The sequence below is a fragment of the Mustela nivalis genome (genome assembly GCF_964662115.1).
Source record: "Mustela nivalis genome assembly, chromosome: 3".
NCBI lineage: Eukaryota > Metazoa > Chordata > Mammalia > Carnivora > Mustelidae > Mustela > Mustela nivalis.
The window spans coordinates 127,776,815-127,785,612 of NC_139022.1; the positions used below are offsets into that span (position 1 = coordinate 127,776,815).

Genomic DNA, 8,798 nt, shown 5'->3' on the forward strand with positions numbered 1-8,798 from the left:
GGTCCTAGGATCGAGTCCCGCATCGAGCTCTCTGCTCAGCAGGGAGCCTGCTTCCTCCTCTCTCTCTGCCTGCCTCTCTACCTGCTTGTGATCTCTGTCTGTCAAATAAATAAATAAAATCTTTTTTAAAAAAAAAATTCAAGGCCTGGACTCCAATTTACACTATGTTTCAACAAAACGAATTTCTTGGGAATTATACATGTATTGCATTTGTGAGATGTTCGTGGCACAAATGCTGCTAGAAACCTCTTCCGGCATTTAAAAAAACAACTTTGCAGAAAGGCTTTGAGATTGGTAGAGATGATGTCTGTGACCACTGCTGCCTCCTACATTTGATAACTTCTTCCCTGCATTTGATGATCCAGACACTCCGCCTGTAATTTTACAGTATTTTTTTATGCCACTCTATAAGATAAAGTCTTATCATTGTTTCACAAATGAAGAAACTGAGGCAGAGAGCTTAAGTCAATTGCCCAAACACACAGATAATAAATCCTAAACTCTTACCCAGTCAATTGCCCAAACACACAGATAATAAATCCTAAACTCTTACCCAGCGGGGCAGGTGCTAGGTAGATTGAAGAATCCTTTCTTCTGTGTGTTTGTTTGTTTGTTCTTCATTGGATTTGTTTTAACTGAGAAGTTCTTTGGAAGCTCCAGCCACACCTGTTTCTTTGTTTCCAGGAATGCCCTTGCTTGATTTTCAAATGGGATGTCAATTTGTTGTGTCAGAGAAACCAGAAAAGAAAACCCATTGAGGATAAGGTAGCTCTCTTTATGCAGAGATGCCGTTATTTGGGGGTTCGTGGGTAGAATTTAAGAGAAAAATGCTCACCACCTTCCCAAGTCTTTTTCCCCCAAAATATAGGTTACTTCACAAATCAGACAAATACTATATAGCACAGTGCCACCTCAGTGAAAACTAGAAAATAAATTGTGTTAACCCAAGAAGAATAAAGAATGATTAATCACTATTGTTCCTCTCCATTAAAAAAAATAAAAATAACAAGAGTGAAAACTTTAAAAAGAACCTTCCCTAGAAATCAGATAAATAAAATACACTGTTGCTCCCTGATATGAGGAAGTGGAGATGCAACATGGGGGGTTTGGGGGTAGGAAAAGAAAAAATGAAAGAAGATGGGATCGGGAGAGACAAACCATAAAAGACTCAAACTCAAAAAACAGACTAAGGGTTGCTGTGGGGGAGGAGGGTTGGGAGAGGGTGGTGGGGATATGCACATTGGGGAGGGTATGTGCTATGGTGAGCGCTGTGAAACGTGTAAACCTGGCGATTCACAGACCTGTACCCCTGGGGATAAAAGTACATTATATGTTTATTTTAAAAATTTAAAAATTAATTTTAAAAAATTACACTGTTGCTATTTTCAAGAGTCAGCCTAACAAATAAGGCAGCCTCTGCAAATCTGTTCAGAAAAATATGAAAGTTCATTCACTCGGGGCCCCAATGTAGGCTTATCATCAGCATACTGATATTAAAAAGTACTAAGAGAGCAATAAATTGGAATGCTTCATGTATTTATTTACACACCGTCTCTGGATCTTTCTTGATTTGGGGGGGGGGGCATGGGAGTAGGGGAAAGGTTGGTGGATGGATAAATAGCTATTTGTGGGGGTATCTTCTGGAGGGGCTTGGACCAAATGACCCTTCAAGGTGGTTCGGTGTCTTTCGAGTCCACGAGCTGTGTTCATATCCAATCCCAGATCAGACAAGCTTCACTAACCACAGAAGTTTGGGACAAAAGCCAGTTGCAACCCACACATCCCTGTGGTCCTCCTGCCTTCTGGCAAACTCCAGGACCAGATTGGAAAATCTGTGCTGGGTTTGGAGGCCAAGTTTGGTATGATCTGGGGATGATTTATATGGCTTTGGTTGGAGTCCACATGATATGTGCTACTTTGGCCAAGTTTAGCTTTGGGGTTTCTGACTCATTTGAAATAAAATGTATCAGGTAGAGACAGATGGGCTCCCCAACAGGGATCAGAAGGGTCTCCTCCAAATCCTGTGGGACACGAAGACAACCAAATTTCCCACCTCCCTACTCAAAAGTCCAAAACAACATGCAATACAGGTGGTGTCAGGGTGAAGGAGTTGGATGTACAAGTGATTCCTAAGATTTGCCAAAAATAAAAATAAATTGCTTTTAATTTCTGAAGGGAGAAAGGCTGGATTGATTTTACAGACTCTCCTCTAAACAGCAATTTACATGCTGAAACTGTAAAGCTGAAGGTAAAATATCCCTTCCCGGTGATTTGAAATCCGTTGATTAATTTCAAGTTGATGACCTTGTTCCCCTACAACAATAGAACTTTAATTCATCTCACTCAGGCTGCCTCTAACTAGTTTTCAACAATCACAAAACCAGCAAGTAGTAGCTGTTTGGTGGATAGAATCCCTATTAATAAATACAAATTAAATGAAGCATATCAAAAGAACCCGATCCCAATACCAGACTAAACAGGATTTTCTCTGAATTTAAGAGCAAAATATGTCCCCATAGGAAGAATCTCAGATACTCTAAGTGAACTGTGTCCAATAAAAACAAAATGCAAGCCACAAATTCAAACCACTAAGTCATTTTTAAATTTTAAAGTAGCCACAATAAAACATAAGAACAAGTGAAATTAATTTTTAGACTTTTTTATTTAACACGACCTATCAAAAATATTATTACCTTGACATGCAATCAGTATAAAAGGACAGATGAGGTGTTTTTTTTTTAATGTTCTTTTTCCATCTAAGTCTTTGAATTCCGGTGTGTATTTTACACTTAACAGCATCTCAGTTTGGACTTTCCACATTTCAAGAGCTCAATTGGCTTATGTGACTAGGGGTTCCAGTAATGGATAGTGCAGCTAGAAGGTAACCGCCACACTACATATCTTTCAGTAAGCAAATGTTATAGCTAGTTCTGACACCGGCTCAGGAAGATGAAGCCTGGCTTTGATCTCACAGAAATGGCAACATGTGGAAGTAGTATTGTAGCAGGCTATCAGGACTCTGGGGAAAACCTGCTCAAGCTTTCACCACCATTTGCCTCAGTTTCCCCATCTATAAAATCTAGCTAGCTCATGTGTTTTAGCAGGTGAAATTAGTGAATACAAGCTGATACTTGGAATTACATCTATGGTGTCATACTAATCAATGAATGAAGAGGCTGATCAGAAATACCGTAAGGCAAGGACTGACTGTTCCTCATGCATCACTGTTAGTCCCAGGACCCTGCACAGCTCTGGGACACAGAAGGTGGTCAACGCACATTTTCCTTTAAGAGTGGTGGACACTGTGATGTGTGCCCAGATCCAACTTGCAGAAATAAAAGGAATTTTACCCAGGCTGCTGAGAGTGCTGACAGCAAACAGCCCTCAACTATCATCTCCCTTTGGGGATTGCCTCAACTAAAGACCGAAGGCTTGCTAAAATCAAGCACCTTTCCAATGTTGTTTGTATTACAGGGCAGGCTCCCTCCTCCTCAGGAAAGACAGCACTAAAAGGCTGCTTTCACTCCAGAGCCCCTCTTCCTTCTGTATGTATCCTGGAGTGTGCATGTGGATCTCCCCCATTCCCTTCCTCCTTCCCTCCCCTCTCTTTCAGAGGGTGTTGACCGCAAGAACACCACCTAATAAACATCCTACCTGCCAATACACAACCCATGGCACCCAACTGGTGATAATAAGAAATAAGAGCTGTCTGTTAAAAAAAAGAGTTAAGACAATGAATAAATAATATTTACCAGTGTTTTCCTAACAATTTCTATTAACCAGGTCAATATAAGTGTTGCCTGTACACGGCACACCAGGGACCAGGACTTTGAGTCTTCGCGCCAGCAGCTTATTTTTTCCAAGGCACACAACCACGACGTGACAGAAGAAATGAGCATAGCTGCGAGCACTGAGAATCTTTCAAGAAAGTCTCTTTCTTCTTGAGGTTATCCAAGACCCACGCGCTACAACCAGACACATGCATGCCGGAGTGAGCCCAAACCACAGAGTTCTCTCGCATCTCGGACTTTCAAATTCTTAAATTTGCCCTTTACTTAAAAAAGTCAATGATTTCACCAAGAAAGTTTGATTAGTTTCTTTTACTTTCTGTAATGAAGTGCCATCCTTTTTACACTTGAAAGGATCTTTGTAATAATGCAACATTGATCTTTTGAATACAGATGAGCTAACCTAGATAATAGGATTTAGAATGAGAAAGACCAGACTTGTTCCGATATTTAAGGCTCCAGTGCCATCAAGAGGAATTGTGGCGTAAGACATGTTTCTGGAGACCTTGTCTGATGCCACATTAATAAATGTAGGATCATGTTTCCTCCTGCACGTTGTTTTTATTTTGCTCAGTATCTTGAGAGAAGTCAGTATGTTCTGTCCCTGGATGTCAATCACCCAGTGCAAAAAAAAAAGAAGGGGGAGAGCCGTGGAGATTTAGCTCTGAGATCTGTTCTTCTCAAGTCTGCTGCTTTAAGCCACAAAGGTCGAGAACTGGGATTCAAACCTGATACTAGAGAGCAGTTCTGAAAAACTTTAGGAAAAAAATGGGAAGTCACTGATTCAAAAAATTATTTTGCACCAGGCTCCACTGAAGAACTGAAGAGGGGAGGTGGGACCGTTTCCCTTTGGAAAATGAAGTAGAGTCTCTAGGAAGTCGATTGCTATTTTTCCTTTAAAAAAAAAAGAAGGGAAAGACAGCCTTTCTGGGGGGTCTCATCCTCCAGGAGAGACTGAGGAAAGATATCCTTACGTAGAGCCTTCCACACAAGGGGTGACTTGTTCTCAGTTACAGCCAGTGTGTCCTGTGTATGGAGGGATGTGAGAGTTAATGTCACAACAGAATGAAAAAGAACTATCATGAAAGACCCAAACCAATGACAAGTACAAAAGAATCCTACAAAAAGATGCTATTATTCTCTCTACTTCTGGCATGTTGGAAATTATTCATTTAAAAAAAAATTAAGTCCAAATCTAGTGTGGGGAGCTATCAGTAAGTCACAAACAAAATCAAGTGCTAAGTCTGTGACACTAATTATAAAGTATTTAGAGATGAGAGAGCTCAGTGTGGGCTAAATTGATCAAAGAAGCCCTTGGGCCTTGGATAATGTAAGAGCTGATAATTACTGATCTCTTACTATACACCAGGTGGTATGAGAAGCACTCCACATGGGCTATCTCATTTAATCCTCAACAGGACTGTATAAGGGAGTTACAGTGGCTCTGCTGAGGCCCAAGGTTAAATAACGTCCCCCCAAGAGTTTACAATTACCAGAAATCAATTTATCAGACCCTAGAGCCTGAACTCTTCAACACCTACATCCTATCAAACTTGGCAAAGTGCAAGGAAGATTAGAAGGGTACAGGACCAAAAAGGAATACCAAGGCATCCTAAAGTCCCAGAGGGAAAGACAAATCGAAAGAAAACAGATAGAGATATGGGTGGGCGTTGTGTGCGGGCACAAGCAATACAGAATCAAGTTTGGGCACAGAAAGGATGCCAGACTTTGGAGTCACAAACAAGGAGGGCACCGAGGGTGCTCAGTCAGTTAGTTTAGCCTCCGACTCCTGATTTCAGCTCAGGTCATGATCTCAGGGCCGTGAGATGGAGACCCTCATCAGGGCTCCATGCTGGGCATGAAGTCTGCTTAACATTCTATCTCTCCCTCTCCCTCTGTTGCGCACCCCACCCCACCCTCACCCTTGTACGCATGTGTTCCCTCTTTCTCCAAAACAAATAGGTGAAAGATAAGGCCGCGGGAACTGGGATAACAGATAGGAGACCACTTACCTGAATGTCTTACAAGACAGAGACTTGGTTAGCAGTAAGATGGTAAGAGCACCATTCTAGATGCAAAAGATGAATTCCCCCCAGAACAACAGCAGGGGTGATCATTGCCCTTGAGACCCCCCTCCCGGGAATACAACTGGCCCCAGAGTCTGGCTTTGGGCTCCCCCTCCTTAGGAACTCCACTATAATGGCATTGTAGCCTCCAATACGTGTACGATGACATTCAGGTCCCATGAAACAGTAAAAAAACAGGGAAGAAAAGAAAGGGAGGGGACACCTGGGTGGCTCAGTGGGTTGGGGCCTCTGCCTTTGGCTCGGGTCGTGGTCCTGAGGTCCTGGGATCGAGCCCCGCATCAGGCTCTCTGCTCAGCGGGGGGCCTGCTTCCTCCTCTCTCTCTGCCTGCCTTTCTGCCTACTTGTGATCTCTGTCTGTCAAATAAATAAATAAATAAATAATCTTTTTTAAAAAGGGGTGGGGGAGGAGCAAAGGAGGGAGAGTTTTAAATTCCTAGATCCGAACAGTTTGAGAAACCCTACAGGCAATAGCATCTCTTGAGGGATTTATAATGCACATTAGCACAAAACTCCCTTTAAACAAGCAACCATTTTCCTAACTTACTTGGCCACTGACCCTCCGAGGGCACACTCGGGGAATGAGCAGTTGAGAGAAACGCAGAGGCACAGAACCACACCCGTGCATGCTTCTCGAGAGAGGTAAAAGTATTTAAAGTGGGGATGGCCTGAGAAAAAAAGGCACGCTGAGGAGCAAAGCTCAACCAGAAATTATGGCCGGGAAGAGTCAAAGAATCACTTTGAAAAAATTAGCACTAGATTTCAAAGGAACTAGCAGAACATGGGGAGTTCCTACCCTGAGGACCCTAATGTAAGCAGCGGAGACCAAAGGCGCTGGGTCTGAGAGCTCAAAATCCAAACGGAGAGGAGATGTTGGGGAGGACAGGGTGGGGCTGGGGGATGGGGTGTGTGATGGCAGTGTATATGGTGGAAACCAGGGCTTTGAAAACAGACATTCCAAGCCAGTGTCAGCACTGCCCTCCAGCCCTACGCACCTTGTGTTTGGTGCTCAATCTCTCTCCCCCCACTCTCTCGTCAAGGGAAACCAAGGCTTAAAGAAGGAATGTGACTGGCCCAACAGCTAAAAAGCATCACAGCCAGGATTCAAAACCAGAGGTAACTGCTTCCAGAACCTGGTATCGGACCCTCCCTAAGACATCTTCATCAGCAGCCCCTTTAGGGCAAGACACGCTGTCACTCACCCAGTCTCCTCCATCCCCCTGGTTCCTCAGGGTCTCCCTTTTCCTCTTAGTCAGCAGAGAGCATCACCTTTGCCTCTTTTCCCACAGGAAATCTCTCACTGGAATGTAAAGTTACAAAAGATCTGTGATACTGTTTTTATAGACTCCCCAAACTCCACCTTCAGCCAATGTATTTTTATTCCAGACACTTGCTGCTGACTTGATTTCAAGGGAACAGGTACACCCAATCCAGTTATAACATCAGACACCGTCCAGGTAACGGAACCAACACTACCCCTTAGAGACATCTTCTGTGGCTTCTATTCTTGCAGCATATTTTTATTTACCACCTTTGTTCAGGCTGCAATTACCCAAGGCCAGCATCTGCCAATATCATGCTGCTCACCTCCCTCCATAACCTACAGGGGATGTTCTACTGGAAAACTCACCAGTGCTAAGGGCTTGTGTTTTTTTGTTTTGTTTGTTTTGTTTTGTTTTGTTTTGTTTTTTCATCTCCTCTTTTCCCAAATTTGACCCCAGGAGGCCTGGGGTAAGCAGTCCTTGCTCCCCAAGGGGTAAAGAGCAGATCAACGTTGGAGGCCACAGCAGCCCAGCTCAGTTACTATAAGCCCGCCGGCAGCACCTCACAGGTGAGTGTGCGTAGAAAACCCGCCTGAGCCTCGGCTTTGACTTGTAAACAGAGGCTTTGAAAGAGCAAAGTTGTGAGTTTGTCTCCACTAAAGCAAACTTCCTCTGCTGTTTGCTTTGGGCGTTTTGCCGATGTGTCTGCAGAGCAAGAATGGATTTCCTGTCTGTTCCTCCAATCCTCCTGGAGCCCCACAGGAGCTCAGCCGCCACCTCCAGGCTCCAGAAGAGGCATCTAGCCGCCCTATCTGAGTCTGAGGGCCCCTCCAAAGGGTTCCCTCCCTCCCCTTCCACCTTAACCCTTTCTTCCCCTAGCTGGGTTGGGTAGTGAATCTACAACTTAACCAAAGAATGAGGGTTAGGAGGCTCCATGGAGCTCCAGCCTAAAAATCCACTGCCCCCAAAAGGAAGGTAAGACAAAGCAAGGAGGTGGTCAACAACACTGTGCTAAGCAGTGTGCCCAGCTGCTGTGAGAGCTCAATGAGATTATCCCCCATTTAACCACGGGGATAGAAAGATCACCAGAGTGCTGGTACTTTATCCCAGGCAAGCCCCAGGCCTGCCCACCTTCAAAGATGCAGCCATCCCAGGTGCAAAATGCAAGGTGCTAGCAGACCAGGTAGTTTCCCTAAATGCTGCAGCAGAGAAGGCTACATTCAGGCTCATTTTCCTTGAGACATGTGGCTCCTTCATTATCTTTTTCATTTTGCTATTCTGAGACTGACATGGGTATTAAATTCTCATTTTCCTTTTTTATTGTAACAAAAACAGTGCAAACGTGGTTATAATCAGCACCTCCCCTAGTGTCAGGGAAACAAAAGAGAAGAGCTGGTTATGTAATGACTACATATAGCCACAAAGAAGGTGGCTGTGGCCAATTGTCACCCAGAGCCCGTGCAGGCTAGTCATACCAATTGTTCAGTGTTTCAAGAAAAGCAAGAAACCTGGATCTTTAATAGGAAGTCTTTGCATTTAAGTATTAGCAATTTTTTTTTTAATTCAACCCTGTATGAGCCAATGCAGCATGACAAACCAAATACGCTCATAGGACAGATGCTAGAACAGTCCAAGGTTTTGCAGCAACCTCTGCATTATACCAC

The 8,798-nt window shown here is 43.7% G+C and overlaps 1 long non-coding RNA gene across 1 annotated transcript; it reads left to right on the forward strand.

The window, feature by feature from the left end:
- Positions 1-6,909: 6,909 nt before the first annotated feature.
- Positions 6,910-8,224, forward strand: LOC309861536. The gene is made up of 4 exons (XR_014310006.1): positions 6,910-6,988; positions 7,259-7,329; positions 7,594-7,703; positions 7,846-8,224. It is a non-coding gene; the product is annotated as an uncharacterized lncRNA (long non-coding RNA).
- Positions 8,225-8,798: the final 574 nt, after the last annotated feature.